Source organism: Lolium rigidum, chromosome 4 (assembly GCF_022539505.1).
Source record: "Lolium rigidum isolate FL_2022 chromosome 4, APGP_CSIRO_Lrig_0.1, whole genome shotgun sequence".
NCBI lineage: Eukaryota > Viridiplantae > Streptophyta > Magnoliopsida > Poales > Poaceae > Lolium > Lolium rigidum.
The window spans coordinates 188,611,231-188,628,608 of record NC_061511.1 but is presented as its reverse complement, the minus strand read 5'-3'; positions in this window follow the sequence as shown (position 1 = coordinate 188,628,608).

Genomic DNA, 17,378 nt, shown 5'->3' with positions numbered 1-17,378 from the left:
GTGGTTATCTTTGGAGTCCACTGCGCCCCGGCGGCTGCCAGCTTGGCCATGGCCTGGCGCCGTCGTTCGCCCGACGTGTGCCGCCGTGCCGCCATGGCCGTGCTTTCCTCCGTTCTCGGTAGCTCGCACCGCCTCCCTCTTGCTCTACTGACTTGTTCTTCCTCTCTCCCTTTCCTTATAAGCTAGCTGCGGCCACGGCTTTCCTCCTTGTGGAGGTCCGCCATGCTTCGTTCTTCTTGCTTTCTGCTGCGCTAGCTCGTTGTATGTGCGTATGTTGCTCTGCTGCTTGCCTTGATACCTATCTTTCTTGTCTTGTTCATGCGGCTCTCGCTCTAGCTAATGCTTGTCTTGCTAAGCCTATGCTCATATACATGCTAGTTCTTCTTCCGTACCGCCTCCATACTTGCTCATGAGCAAGCTGTGATGCTCATGGCTTGCCATGTTGCTCCGATTGTTGTTGCTTTGTGATTGGATAATCATGTTTGGCCCTGGTTTCTTGCCCCTGGCTTAATTGTTGTGCTTAATCCTTGCATATTTGCAAGTGCCGAGTGCCTACGGCTAGATCATTGTGTTCAAATTCATGATTATGCTCCGGTGAGCATTACTTGTTGGTTTAGCGAGAGGGATCCGAGTGATGAATTGATATGTGCTTTTCTTGTGTATTATGATCCTTTGGTTCATCAAGCCTTTGATGTGCTTCGGATACAATTATAAAGTCATTAATTCGGTTATCTAATTATTCAGTTATGACTTGGTTGGATTTCTTCAGTAACTTGGTTAATTCCTGTTGTGGTACTAGGCTATGGCAATCTGTAGCAAGAGCTAGCAAGCTCTGATGATCCTCTGATCATCATTTGCTTGATAGTTAACTGTTGTGCTCCTTTCTGTGACTCTCTGGGGCTCACTCTGTGCTGTTTATGCATCACACAGGCTTGGCCTGATGTGTGCTGTTGCTTGCTTAAGCATCAATTGATGCCTGTCATGATCCATTTGGTCATTTGCAAGACCCTGGTGCATCAATTGCTTGTCTGTTTCATTTATCACGTTTATCCTTGCTTGATTAGATAGATAAATGATGTGAGCTGTGATTCGGTGATGATCATTTCAATGAATTTGTTAGGGCTAGTTGGATGCCAACCACTTGGTTGGGTACCCTAGCCCACTACTGAACCTATCTCGGTGATGATGTGGTGGTTCTAAGTGTTGGCTTGTGGGTTGAGGTAGCCACAGCGTACTTGTGATGTGTTAAGGGTAGCTCCCCTCTCGTGGCTTGTTGTGGCTTGGTGGATACATCTCTGGGCAATCCATATTGGATTTCCGAGTGCTCTTTCTTGTTGACAAACTAGAATAGGCACAAGTGCCTATCAATCCGATGGTTAGCAAACCATGTAGTGCTAGGTGAGTTGGGTAGGCTAGGCTGTGAATCTTTCCCATCGTTGGATGCTTTGGTTTACCTCGGTGTTAATACGGTGGGTTTGACCATTTCTTCCCTGGGATGATTTCTTATGGCTTAATTCCCCTTTTGCCGGCATCAAATGGTTTGATCACCAAATGATGATTCACACAGGGTAACCATACCCTCCGGCTTGTGTATGTGTTATGCACATGCTTATTTATGAGCAAAACAGAGTTTTGCTCGGGTTGATCTTGTTTATACCTCACTCCGGCTCCTAGATGATTTGTTGGTGTAGAGGTTTTGCTTACGTAATGATCTTGTGGTTGGTTTACTTGCCCTGCTCCTCCCGGTGACTTGTGCTTGATCTACTCCATGGTTTACTTCTCAACGGGAAACGAGTTCCTTGCTTGAGCTGTTCCCGGGTGAGGGTTCTAGCTATGTGTTCTTCCTGTTCTAAGTGGTCTTGCTCTCCGATGACTTACCAAGCTGCACTGTCGATGAATGAGCTAGGGTTCAGCCGTTGGAGAGGTTTTTATATGATCTCCCTCTCCACCTGCGGTCGACAACAAGGCACGGCGGCTCGTTGGTGACTCACCAGTCGTGTGTGTGTGGTGTCTTGCATGCACAGCTCGCTGTGTGAGCGGCCTAGCTGTGTGTGTGTGCACATTCTTGGTATACTGGCTTGTAACTTGGGCGAGAGATGATCGGCTCGGCGGAGCTGATCCATATCTACTCAATTTCATTCTTCTACTAACTTCGCCAAGTGGTTTTACCACTTGGCATAATCTCTTTTTGTTGTGTTTGTGTGCAGGGAACTTTGGAATGATCAAGATGAAGATTAACTCATCTTATAGAATTTAGGATAGATCCTTTACTTTGTAATTTTCTTTTCTTTTTCTTTTAATATTCTATTTCTCCAATTCTTGTAATGTGTTATAAATTTATATCTCAATTCTGGATATTGTAATTGACATTGTATTTTGTGTGAATATCAATAAAGCTCAAGGTTTTCTCTAATGAGCTTGTCTTTATTTTTTATTGTTCATAATGTTTGTTATTTATAATTTACTTAATGAATTTCCTCACAATTGAATTTATGAGATATTTATTTGAGGTTTGAATTTGAAATTCAAATTCAACTTAAGTTTGAATTCAATCATGCAACTTAAGTTAGGATGCAAACTCTCCCCTCTCTTCTCAAAACCCTAGTTTAATTAGAAAGAAGCAAGTTTGTCACACTCTCGAAACCCTAACCCTGTAAGGTGTCGAGAGAGAAACTTGTTCCCCTTTCGATGCAGTTTTTGTTTAAAAGCGCGAAATTTCCCCGTAAATTACAATGCAATGCACATCCCTTTCTAAAATCTACCCCTCGATCGTCTCTAAACCTGGGACATTACAAGTACATGGCAGAAGAAAAAGCACAAGCTTTGCAGAAGAAGAAGAACAAGAAAGAGGGCAAAAGGAAGGTAGACACCGGTAATATCCCTGTTAGGGTTACCCGGAGTAAGGTGGTGGCCCCGGCGAGTCACACCAGGAGCAAGAGAAAGATTTTATTCCGAACAACTAATTTGAATTTGTATGAACAATTTGTATTGGGGTTCCCTTTGTATTGGCGATCCCTTTGTGTTGAACAATTTGTATTGGGGATGCCTTTGTGTTGAACAATTTGAATTTGTATGAACAATTTGTATTGTGGTTCCCTTTGTATTGGGGATCCCTTTGTGTTGAAAAATTTGAATTTGTATGAACAATTTGTATGCCACATTTAAGCCACATTTATCATTTTAGGGTTTAAGGGTTTTAGGGTTTTAGGGTTCAATTTAAAATAATTCAAAACATGGTGGAACCTTCCCATGGAGCCTTGTTATGTTACCTACAACCTAGAGAAATAATAATGGAAAAGGAAATATAGAGATATGAAGTTTTTATGCCAAAAGCTTCAAAACCACTTCCTAGTCCATGAGCTACTAGATATGAAGATGCAGGGCTTTATGCTCAATACACCTCCCAAATACCCACTATGCTTACAAACTTTGTCCAAATGAGTCCAAATTCGTCACACTTGTGTATCTTTGAGTTGCAAACAATATCTAGTCGGCCAAAATGTAATATATTGTTCAAATAACACAATTTTACAATTTTTATGCCAAAAGCTTCAATTTCCCTTAGTCCGTTTATTATTTGGGTGCCCCTGTTTTACTTAGTGTTACTCAGTTTTCCCCCTCCGGGCCCACTTGTTTTACTCGGTCATACTCGGTTTTGCCCTTCCGATAAACATTTCCTCACTTTTCCCCCTCTTAGTTCTACTCGGTTTTCCTAACTTGTACTCACCTGGCTGATCTCCGATTGGTCGAGATGTATGTCACACGGATCTTGGTTAGTTGAAAGCTCAACGAACGCTTGCACTTCGTTCGATCATTTATGATCGGACGGCCTGTATCTCTCTCTCTACCACGATGGACGCATACGGAGACAAGAGCAGAGCACATACCTACCAACCACGGCGGTCGCATATTCCGGTCGCATCCTCCTCTCTCGTATTTCCTCTCTTACTACGGCGGTCGCGGCGGCGCGGATCTAACTGCGTGCGTGCGGCGGCGCGGATCTAACCGTGCGTGCGGCGGCGTGCGGCGGCGCGGATCTAACCGTGCGTGCGGCGGCGTGCGGCGGCGCGGATCTAACCGTGCGTGCGGCGGCGTGGATCTAACCGTGCGTGCGGCGGCGTGCGGCGGCGCGGATCTGACCGTGCGTGCGCCGTGGATCTAAGAGTGCCGGTGAGGATCTAACCGTCAGAAATAGTTGAAATGTCTCTCTCTGTCTCTCTCTGTCTCTAACCGGTGAGGATTCTATTCTCAGATCTGTTGAATGATGAAGAACACCAAGACGGCGGCCGTGCCGGCAGTGGTCATCGATGCCACGAACATTGAAGCCATCGCCTACAACATCGCTTCGACGGCGCGGACCCGGCCTTCAATGTCGGAGCCTGTTGATGTCTCACTTCCGGTGCCGAGAGTGCGAATCGATGCCAAGACGATTGAAGCCATCGTCTACAACCGCGCTGCAAAGCCGCCGATCCAGCCCTCCGCGGATCCGTCGCCGATGAAGTACACCAAGACAACGGCGGTTCCGACACTGGTCATCGATGCCACGAACATTGAAGCCATCGCCGATAACATCGCTTCAACGTTTGATGGCCAAATTGGGATAAATTATGATAAATTTGTATTTTTCAATTGCCAAATGGGATAAAATTGTTCGAACTACTACCTCCGTCTCAAAAAAAGCTTCTCCACGTTCTTGATATGTCCATGTACATCCGTATGTATGATTTGAATTCTATCCCAACTTGATTGGGAAGATATTGATATGTATTTGATCCGGAGGCTGGTACATGCTTTCACTTTTGGGATCCCTTCACTTTTATAAAATGTTCATGCATTCTAAAATTATCGTGCGCATTACTTAGCACAAGTAGGAAATTGTACACCAAAATACGGTGCTTAGAGCCACAACAAAATACGGTGGTTAGAGCCATCTACTTGAATAACAATTCTATACTAAATCGTCTACCGGAACCACATAAGCTGCTAGGACAGAGATGACACCTAATAAAACTGCACAGATGAATCTACTTTTCTCCTCTCCCATCACTTTAAGTTTATGTTCTAGATTTTCTACCACTTGATCAAATACGGCAAGATCTGTCTCAACTCTCAACTTCTCCTTGCGAATAATCTCTGAATTCTTCTTTTCTTCCTCCACAATACGCTTCAGCTCGAATATCATCAGGTTTTTACGGGCCAATTCATCACCTAAATTGGCCACCTTCTCCTCCAAATCCATCCTCTGGCTACACCACTGGGTTGATTCATCTTGGTTTGCAATGTACCATGGATCATCGGCTTGCCTGGCTAACTGTAACAATAATGGAAAAAAGAACAACTGAAATCACCCCAACAGGCCATGGCGGAACTTCAAATTCGACGGTAGTACAGAGAGCTGAAGCTAGATACCTGCACTTCCGACGAGGTAGGAGAAGTAGAACGTGGCCACGACATGATCGAATCCCCACCCTCGCCGGTGTACCCGCTACGACCAGACATTGAGGACTATTTCGTACCTGCAAACTCCAATAAATTACGGGAACCGAATCAATTAGGGGGCGGGGGAGGCAGAAGCGGAGGTCTTACAAAGCTATACCAATTGGTGCGCGGAACAAATCCCGGTCGTCGTGGGCGGCGGATCCGCTTGCGGCGGACTTTCTCGCGGTGGGTACAATGCGTGCGGACGAAACAAGTGTTGGAACCGTGGTTGACGTGCAGCGCCGCAGTTCGTCCGACGCCGCCGGGGACGGAGCCGGCGGCGCGACGAGGCGCCGGCGATGGCTGCTCCGTCCGACGGTGGGGAACGAGCTGCCAGCGGTTCTCCGGTCTAGCTTAAGAATAATTAATTAGCGAACTTGTTGCTTCTCTCTATGATATTATCTAAAGACATATATCAGAGCGGCAATATGTGAGTTTTCCTGAAAAATAGACGACCCACTCGGTCATTGGCTGCGCGAGCCCCACGGAGCGGCAATATATGATTTTTCTCTCTAAATAAGTAGACGATCCCATCGGTCATTGGCTGCGGCAACCACACGGAGCGACAATATGTGTCTTTTCCTCGAAAAATAGACGACCCCACTGGTCATTGGCTGCGGAGGCCCCACGGAGCGGCAATATATGATTTTCTCTAAATAAATAGACGACCCCACGGGTCATTGGCTGCGCGCGCCCACGGAGCGGCAATATATGTCTGTCTTTTCTCGAAAAATAGACGACCCCACCGGTCATTGGCTGCGGAGGCCCCACGGAGCGGCAATATATGAGTTTCTCTAAATAAATAGACGACCCCACTGGTCATTGGCTGCGGCAGCCCACGGAGCGGCAATATATGTCTTTTCCTGAAAAATAGACGACCCCACTTGGTCATTGGCTGCGGCAGCCCTATAGAGCGGCCCCATTTGTCATTGGCGGCACCGCGTATAAAATCATGAAATAAAACGGCCCACACGTCGGCGATAGATGGATGGCTGCTCCGACGTGTCTCCCGACCCTACCCGTCGGCACGAGACGGTCGAGGAGGAGCTGCCCCTGTGCGGCCCCACCCGGTCGGACTAACGGTCAAGGCCTCGACCGACGGCTACCGGCCGTTCCAGCACTTGTGCGTGTTTCAAACTAGAGGAGGGGAAAACTGAGGAAAAACTAAGGGACTGGGGAAAACTGAGTACAACTAACGAACCAGGGGCACGAAAATAGAAATCCCTAAAATAAAATTAACTTTGGGGTTGATAATTTTATACATTTACCGTTGATCACTCAAGTACGGAGGGGTTGATTATTCGAATAGGAGAGGGTTGATAACTTTTAGCCGGAAAAAAAGTTTCTCGAAACATATCAACATGGGTGCTAGTTTTGAAGATCTCATCGAGACGGATTTATTGGTGAAAGCGGATCTTAATTTGGAGTTGTCGTTTGAAAGTTAAAACGTTTTGAATTTTGAAATTTGGAAAAGATTCCGCTGACATCAGCAGATTCATCTATTTGTGCATGCATGCAGAACTTTCCCTCAATACCCTGCACCAGGTTGATAATTTTATACATTTACAGTTGATCACTCAAGTACGGAGGGGTTGATTATTCGAATAGGAGAGGGTTGATAACTTTTAGCCAGAAAAAAAGTTTCTCGAAACATATCAACATGGGTGCTAGTTTTGAAGATCTCGTTGAGACGGATTTATTGGTGAAAGCGGATCTTAATTTGGAGTTGTCGTTTGAAAGTTAAAACGTTTTGAATTTTGAAATTTGGAAAAGATTCCGTCGACATCGAGCAAATTCGTCTATTTGTGCATGCATGCGAACTTTCCTCAATACTCCGCATCAGGTTGATAATTTTATACATTTACCGTTGATCACTCAAGTACGGAGGGGTTGATTATTCGAATAGGAGAGGGTTGATAACTTTTAGCCAGAAAAAAAGTTTCTAAAAACATATCAACATGCGTGCTAGTTTTGAAGATCTCGTCGAGACGGATTTACTGGTGAAAGCGGATCTTAATTTGGAGTTGCCGTTTGAAAATTAAAACGTTTTGAATTTTAAAATTTGGAAAATATTCCGCTGACATCAGCAGATTCGTCTATTTGTGAATGCATGCAGAACTTTCCCTCAATACCCTGCAGCAGGTTGATAATTTTATACATTTACCGTTGATCACTCAAGTACGGAGGGGTTGATTATTCGAATAGAGAGGGTTGATAACTTTTAGCCCGAAAAAAAATCGTCGAAACATATTAACATGGGTGCTAGTTTTGAAGATCTCGTCGAGACGGATTTATTGGTGAAAGCGGATCTTAATTTGGAGTTGTCGTTTGAAAGTTAAAACGTTTTAAATTTTGAAATTTGGAAAAGATTCCGCTGACATCAGCAGATTCGTCTGTTTCTACATGCATGCAGAACTTTCTCTCAATAGCCTCCACTACACTCCAAAATTTGCCAAAATGAAAAAAAAAATTGGTTAGAAACCGATCGTTCATTTTCTCCCTAGCAATCGTTCGCTAGCTAGGGGAGCCCGAGTTTAATACACATTTTTAAATGTCCAAATTGACAAAAAAAAATTGAAAGGTATATCTTGACGTCTAATGTGCTTGCAAGGTTGTTTCACGAAAATACGATATTATTTGTCTCATGTTAAAATTTATAAAATCGATGCTAAAAAAGCTCTTCATGATTTATTTTTAAAATCTTTTTTACACGTGCCATAAAAAAGTTGAATTTCTACGAAACTTGACATAAGCACATGGAATGTTGAGATTTAGTGCCAAATTTTTGTCTACAGTTCTTTTTTTTCCACTGATAGAAGCATATGCACCAAGATCAAAAGTGAGTTTCCAACCACGTCACAGCCTTCGTTCGAAAAACAAGTGGCTAAACTTTTATCTTGATATAGATGTTTCTACACACTAAAATACATTATATAAGAACAAGTTAAATAGTATAGCTGATTTGTTCCCTATAAGCAAGATGCCTTAGAGAGTGGACAAATGGAGGTATAGCCGATTGTTCGCTATAAACAAGATGCCTGAGAGTGGATAAATGGAGATCGAGCTACATGTACCACTTTATTTTTTAAAAGTGGAAAATCATATTTTTAAGTTTTAACTTTTTTTAAAAAAAAACCTTGATCTAGACAATGATGGAATCTACAAACATGCAAAATTGAATCTGAGAATAGTGAATAGTGTATATTTCAAAACTATAAAACCTGTCAGATTTTATCATATTTGTGTAGTCTACAATAGAAAGAATTTCACATTGAGACTTTGCACAGATTTCATCATTATCTACATCTAGGATTATTTTTCAGATTTTTTTAAAACTTAAAACTATGATTTTAAATTTTTTGAAAATAAAGGGCTACGTGTAGTTCGGTCTCCGTTTGAAATTTTTGAGATGTCTTATTACATATCTATAGCCAACATATAGCCAACATGTATAATAGGACCCGAGTTCCGAATTGAATATCCGTATAAACATAGTATTTTATCCTACATGACATACACTTCACTCTCATAAGAGCACGTGCTAGAACTGACTCTCTCATAAGAGATCACTTAACTTATTTGTTCTCTTCTCTTTCCTCCAACTATGTAAAATTATAATATTTAAATATCTATCTGGTTAGGTCTTACTATAATTGAGCTAACAGTATCTAGATAAAATCGAGTCACTTACTTATTTTTTAGAGAGTAGTTTTGTTGAAAAAAAAATGCAAGCTCCTAACCTATGGTGGTAGATGGATTTGATTTTTCAATCGGAATCTTGGTAAAATAGACGGTTCTGAGGTATCGGATTGAACCGAACGCGCGTTATAGACAAAGTGAAAAGAAATACTCCCTCTGTTCCATGAACTTGTTTGAGATTTGTCTAGGTTAATTTTTTTTATCTTTATTCTGCCTCTTATCTTTCTTTCATAAAAATATATACATCTAAATTTAAATAAATCTTAGATATAAGGGGAAGGAGTACTATAGCTTCCCATTTCCGTCGATAACTACTGTATTTAGGCTAGTCATAATGGTAGTATCTTAGCTAGTATCATGCACATTGGTCCCACAAAAATGCTGATGTGGTAGCTAATTAAGGAGGAGAGATAAGATTAGAGTATCATAGGTAGATACTGTATCATAACGCATATCACGAGAAAAGTTAATGCCAAACAAATCTTGTACATCAATTTGCATTGAGATTCTAAATAGCAATAAATATAGCACAACTATGATACTACTCAATGATACTACCCACTATAAAGATAGTATCATACATAAGTATCATATGCATGATACAACTATATGATACTTAGCACTATGGCCAGCCTTAGGATTAGGGGGAGTATAGAATTTCCGGTCTGTCTTGTGAGTAGTGCAGTGAAGCACATCAGCTACAATGACACGCGCCGGTGGTTTGTCCCTGCGCTCCTTTTGTCGGCCAAATGTGAAAGAATCTCTCCTCAACTTTCCCGTGAATTATGTGATGGCGACATCAGACTCGAGACACGAGAGCTAGCATTATCCTAGGGAAGACTTAGTAGGATCAGGTCGTAGATTCCCTCCCGCCGGTAGTGGTATGCTACCCCGGGCTCTGCTGTCTCTCTCTTCCTCCTCTAGGCCTTGCACCGGTGTTCACGGTGAGACAGCGATGAGGACTTCAAGACCGTTGTGGCGTGTGTTGGTGGACGGTAGGTTGGGGGAGCTCATCGAATCGTTCGGGATGATGGTTTTGGGGTTGGGAGAAATCCATGTCGGCTCATCCGACTCTGACGCGGTGGCGCCTGAGGGTGCCGCCTTGCCTTCTTGGAGGGTGTCGGATGTACTCTCCATTTCCTTCCGTATACCGGGGGAAACCCTAGGAGTACTCCGGACAGCAGCGGCGTCGTCGTCGTTCTCCTTGTTGAAGGTGTTGTTTTGGTATGCGGCGGTTTGATGTGCTAGGAGTGTGGTGGGAATCCTCCGGAGGACGCAGCGGTTGCGGGGTCATCATCGTTCTTGTCGAGCTACCGGTGTCGGCATTTGTTTCCTTTTTTTCTTTCTCTTCCGTTTCTTTTGGGTCTGGTTGTGCTGCGGCCCTAGCATGCTTGTATCGTGTGGTTGCTGTATTAATATTGCGGAGCGAAAGCCTATTTTAAGGAGGTAGATTGGATCTATGAGAACAATTGTTTTGTAAAGATAAAATATTTTCAAAAATACAGAAAGAAAAATGACAACACTCATCTATGTCATATATGTAACGCCAAAAATTTGCAACTTCATATTCGACATACACTTAGAGAGACAAAAAAAGATAAATCTAGGTCTTAATAGTGTGAAATACTATTCAATCAGATCCGACACTATTCACAATAGAATTTTTCTTTTTTGTTTCTCCAAGTGTAAATTAGATTTTGAGTTGAATTTTTTTGAAGTTGTAGATACAATGTTTGCTATTTTCAGATTTTTTCGTTAAAAATATGTTTTTTCTAAGTTGATTCCATAATCCTAACTAATGGAGAGATTCTATACAAGTCTCTCCCGCATTATCCTGGGTCTCTGAGGCCTCTCTAGATTCAAGCTCGTTCCATAAATTATGGATATCTCCTGTTGAGATGCCCCGAACAATCCCTATTCGAATCATGGTTTATCTGAAACGCTGAACACTTTTCGACAAGGATTCGCTGCTCCATACAAGCTCCGTGGTAGACTGACAGACGCCCTGCCAAGCTTCACATCACGCGAAGTACACACTTTCCAAGACTCCCAACAGGACCACGACTCTACCCGGAATCAATGCGTGGAAGATTGAGCGGACACCTGACCTTTCGATGGTTGTCGCCGGCCATCCATCGGCACCGCGACGTTCCGGCCGGCGACAACCGAATGCCGCGGTTTCGGGCGTACGCGCCGACGGTTTCGCTCACATGTATCCGCTCGCCGGCACATGGCGGACGCGGCACGAGGAGAGCATCTCTCGGTGGCTCGCGGTGTTTGATGCGCGCGTCGCAACGTGGCCAACTGTGAGAGCCGCCGCCGATCGAGGCGAACGACGAACCTAGTCGGTTCGGGCTACGTACCAAGTACGGTGGACGGGCGAAGGATCTAAGGACGATTTTGGTCGGCGTTAGAGGATCTCCGGTTGTGTCCCCAAACCGTCCATCAAAGTGGGTTGCATCGAAAGTTTGGGGAATGTGTTTTGTTCGTGTTGTGTCTGGGGATGTCGCTCCTCAGCCGCATCCCCCAAACATCACCCTCAAAACATTGAAATATTTTTTTTGTTTTTTTGCATTTTTATTTAATAAAGAGAACTAATATTCCACAAACTAATACAACGTGGTTTACACGAAGACATAGTTTGGAACATGATTTTTCATAAACTAATACATAGTTTGAACCATGATTGACACAAATATAAAATATTGCAAAAAAATTAAACCTAACTAGACCGTGCATCGAAGGTTTCGTGTGTTCGCTGCCAAAAAGGAACACTCGAGGGCACATCCAGTCACCCAAACTGAAAAATCCAGCTGGTGATGGTGATCCCGTCGTTTCTTCCGAGGAAGAACAACCAGAAACCTCCGTGCAGGTATTCGCTGCGAAGAAACAACACTCTTCATCAGTCGTCGTCCTCCTCGGCGTTGTCGCTGTGGTAGTTCCGGCGGCAGCGGGTCTCATCGAAAACCTTGACGCTTACGTCCCTGTCACTAAAGTAGGAGAACAGAAGGACGAAGCCGGCTTCGAGGCGGTGGTAGCGTGAACTTCTCCCAGCCGATGTGGAGGTACATCTTGCCGCGCGCGTCGTAGATCACGTCGACGATCCACCGGCAACAGCCACAGCCATCCTCCCGCAGATGCAGCGACTGCGGGCGCTCGTCGCCGGCGACGTAGTCGGCGAAGGAGTCCGGCAGCCTCTGGATGTCGTGCGGGTCGCCCTTGAGGACGACGATGAACTCGAAGAGCACGGCCCCCTCCACGTCCTGCATGTCCGACGATGAGGACGATGACGGCGTCGCAGGCGACGACGAGCGTGTAGCTCTGCCGTGGCCACGACCAGGGCCGCGAGCTCGGCCTCCGCCTCTACCAGCCATGGCGTCGACTCTTGTTGAGATGGTAGCGGCTAGGGTTGGGGAGAGATGCGCTAGGGTTTGTGTGAGAGAGGGACGATGAGAGGCGGCCCTTTTTATAGGCCGAAGGGAGGCCGGGGAGCGGTGGTGCTCATTAACGCCAGCACGCAGAGCTAGGCGCGACGAGACGCTTCGCTGCGCCTCTACGGAATTGCACCATCGCTGCGCGCCAACAACTTCCGTCGCGAGGTAGGCGACGGTTAGGTTAAAATTTAATGTGACGTTGACGGATCGGCCCCGCCACTCCCCGCCTCGCTTTTCGGTGTGTGCGGTGTCTCCGGTGCGTCCCCTGTGGGGCGGGGATGGGCTCGGGGCGCCGGACACCGTATCGGACCGCGTCGGACAAAAACGACTTTGGGGGACGCGGCTGGGAAGTTTTTTTGTCCGGCGCGCCCCAAATCGCTTTGGGGACGCTTTGGGAGACGCGACTGGAGATGTTCTTACTCTTTCCTTACCTGATGTATATTGATACTTCTCCTATCTCTTTTAATTAACTCGGATTTAGTATAAGTTTGTACTAAATATAAGTTAATTACTTTTTTGAAATGGGAGCATAGTTCTAGCCTCTGCATCCAAAGGATACTCCTATATTTTCTTTATTATATTATTCACAAAGCCTTACAAGGAAGATACAAAGATCAACTCGAAGCCACCTTTCCAGTGACATCTCCTATACCTACAAAAGTGATGAAGGGGGCGACCATGAACATGTCATTACCCTGACAATACACCAACGCACATCATCTAAAACCGAGTGCTTTCCCAAGCCGCCCATTGGCGGGAGAGAAGCACAACCAGTCAAGCTGATCCTTAGCGCACGCTATTGCACACGCAGCAGAAATTGCTACCGCCGTCTTCCTCAAACCCATCTCCAAGAGGGATTATCGCATTGACCTTGGAAGGCCTGCCATCGATGCCGCCACGGCGCCAGACGACACCACCATCATGCGCGCGTCCACACTGCGTCCGTCTCCGAGACACCACTGCACCATGATGTCGAGACCCGACGATGCCGACACAGCAGAAACACACCGCTCCACCTCAGCACCATGACCATCCGTGTCTGCTCCAAAAACGATGCCCCCAACAGGTAGAACGACGCTACGCGCCGCCATCGTCTGATCCGGGAGACCCGGGTCTGGGGTTTCCCCCGGAGCAGCCCAGGAGAGAAGAAAATGTAGACTGCAGAGACAATGCCTTCAACAAAGGTAGCGACGAACAAGTGCCGCCATCGTCTGCCATGACCGAAATTAGGATCGGCTTTCACCGGCAGCCACGCCTCGCAGTTGGGGACTATTTGCCAGATCGCGAGACCTGCCAAAATAGCCACAAACTGGCCGATCCCCTCCGACGAAAGAGGAGACCACTACCGCCATGGATTCCTCATGCTGCAGGACCACCCCAGGAGCACCGTCGGCTGCCAACGTCAAGGTCGTCAAGGTGCGGATGGTCCGACCAAACCCATCTGGGCTCAGATCGGACACTCTTGCTCCACGTCGCACCCGTCACCGGAAGACCCCCGGGATCCCATGCCGCCTCCGTTGCCTGCAGATGTTCGCAGATGGCCGAAGCGGGCCCCGCTACTGCGCCTCCATGGGGACCAAGGATCTCCGCCGCCGCCACCACGCCACACGGGCTTTGCCCGGTGACACCTCCGACAGCGGCGGTGGGAGGAGAGGCACCGAAAAGAAGAGAAGGAGGAGGGGCAGTGGGGGCATCCCGGTGCGGCGCGGGGCGCCGCCGCACGGGGGTGGGAGATGGATTAGGGCACGAAGCAGTTAACATACAAGTGGCATTATGAAAGTAGTTAATCGCTAGCTACTGACCGGAAGGAGTACATCTAAATTTATTTAATTAAATTAGGATAGCTCCATATTTTAAAGCATAGAGGGATGGAGCTTGCTTATTAGACTATTTATAGTTGTATTATACATATGATGATGATTTGTATCATCTAAAATCAAAATCGTGAACAATATCTACTTAAGATTGATTATTATAGTTTTACATGCTACGGAAGAGGACTTTTGGCTCTCGGGTGCAACGCATCCCCATAGATCAAAAACAATATTGTAGTAATTTAAAAACATCAAAAAAAGTTGAATCTTTCTGAAAACCAAGGATAATCAATTTTGTACTCGTATAAAAATTGTTTGGAAACGAAATGATTCCCATGACCTCCAGGGCAAAAAAAAAAAGACAAAATTATGACGAATATAAAGTGAATAGTACCTAGTCTTGGGACGTTTTGAGTTTTTTTTACATAGGATACAAAAAAAAGTAATTTTCTAGGAAAATATTTTGTTTCAAGTACAATACCTGATCATCTTTGATTCCCAAATAAGTTTGAATTTTTTTAAAATATTTTTTTTATTTTTCCAAGTATAGGGGTGTGTGGCACCCAAGAGCCAATATGTATTTCCCTACATGCTACTCCGTATAATAAGTTATCTACCTATAACATTACTTTGATCTCTCTCATTATTAATTGCATAACATAAGTTATCCTAATTTAATTATCTACCTATAACATCACTACGATCTCTCTCATAAATGCGACAACGACAAATTTAGGCAAAATTTTATCATTCATTTATACATGCGACTTGTTGATAATGTTTAACCATCTACTCGACCTTTTGCGATTCTCGTTCTAGACTCGGTTATGGCTTCTTTGATTTATAGGACAGGGATAGCATAGCATAGCATTAGTATGTTATGACTAGTTGAATTACAATAAAATATGAGTTATCTTTGCTTGTACTAAAGAATTTTTTTCATCAGATATGATCTAATGTTTTTAATGAATTTGCACTATAATATTGGTATAGATTAGTTCTACGGGATATGTCCCATCAAACAGCTAGTGTAGAAAAAATTTCATAGCATCTAGATCTTTTTGAAAAATCTGCAAATTCTATACATCAAAGAAGCCTTTATTAGATAAACTAACGCGAGTATCAGTGAGTCGAGGCGAGCTGCCTCCTCACATGGATGACTTCCAGGTGTCCGGCTTAGCATGTTCAGCAGTTGGACTGGGTTCCAAAAGTTCCTTCTATTAAACAGTGTGCCCTTGTTGTTTGTTGTACAAATAAAGTGAAGTTTATGTTTTTAGTGGATGCTGGCTCTTGGTTGGTTCCTTATTTGCTCAATTTGTCGTTGATCTTTGTGGAATCATGATTCCATGGTAGCATGAGTCTCTCCGATAACTCCAACACCAAATAAACAAAGTAAGTACTCCTACTCCGTAGTAAACTAAATGTGCACACTTAGTCCGCGCGGGTGCCCTTGTGACAGATAAACGATCATCGCATAGCTCATTAATTAGCGCTCCGGGTTCGAAACCACAAGAGATACCGAAGAAGATGGAAATGGATGCCTCCGTCTTGGCAGCTCTAGCAGCAGTAATCCTCGTTATCGGAGAGCATCATGCTACCATGGAATCATGATTCGACAAAGATTACTGACATTATTTTTAGAACGAGCATTAGTGAGTCAAGCCGAGCTGCCTCGTCACATGGATGACTTCCTAGTGGTGGGCTTGGACCATCTCTAGTCGCGTCCTCTAAATGACGTCTGAGGGACGGCGGACAAAAAATGGAGAAAAACGTGTTCCAGTCGCGCCCCAAAGCTAAATAGCGCCTCATTTTATAAATAGCGTTCCGACGCATGCATGCAGCCCTACTTCCCACATGTCATTCTCTTTTACCACACTTTCTCTCACCTACTTTTTTTACATGGAGTGGTCTCTTCTATTAAAATGCATGTATTCGGACGCTGTTTGAGGGACGCGGCTGGAAATGGTCTCTTTTTTGTACAGATTTTTAGTCTCTCTTTGTTCGGCGCGATCTAAACGTCCCCAAATCATTTGTGCCGGACGTTTTTTGAGGGACATGATTGAAGATGCTCTTATGATTTTTAGGAGTCGACTGGGTTCCAAAAGTTCCTCCTGCTATTAAACAGTGTGTCCTTGTCGTTTGTTGCACACATGAAGTGAAGTTTATGCTTTTGGTGGATGGTCGCTCTCTTGGTTCCTTACCTGCTCAATTTGTCATTAATCTTTGTCGAATCATGATTCCATGGTAGCATGATTCTCTCCGATAACGCCAACACTAAATAAACAAACTGAGTAGAAATCTATATGTGCACACTTTAGTACGCGCCGGTGCCGGGTGCCCCTGTGACAAATAAACGATCATATCGCGTAGCTCATTAGCTCTGGGTTCGAAACCAAGATGGAAATGGATGCCTCCGTCCTGGCAGCTCTAGCAGCAGTAATCCTCGTTTCCATCTTGCTGCTGTTGCCACGCCTGAGAAAGCAGCACGACGGTCGTCGGCTGCCTCCCGGCTCCTTGGGGCTTCCGGCCGTGGGCCTGTGCCAGACGCGGAGCCTACGGCGTGCCCTCCGCGGCAACACCGCCGAGGCATGGCTTCAGCGGTGGGCCTCCGCGTACGGCCCCGTCTCCAAGCTCACCCTCTTTGGCTTCCCCACGGCCTTCCTCGTCGGGCCCTCGGCCAACAAGTTCTTCTTCGGCAGCGCCGCGCTCGTCACCAAGACCACCATGTCTTTCAACCGAATGGTCGGCTGGCGGAACATCCGCGAGCTGTCCGGCGACGACCACCGACGCGTCAGGGCCATGATGGTTCAGTTCCTCAAGCTGGAAGCCGTCAAGAGCTACGTTGCCGCCATGGACGACGAGGTCCAGCGCCACCTCCGCAAGGAATGGTGCGGCCATGCTACTGTATCTGTGATGCCGTCGATGAAGTCGCTCACCTTCGACATCATGTGCA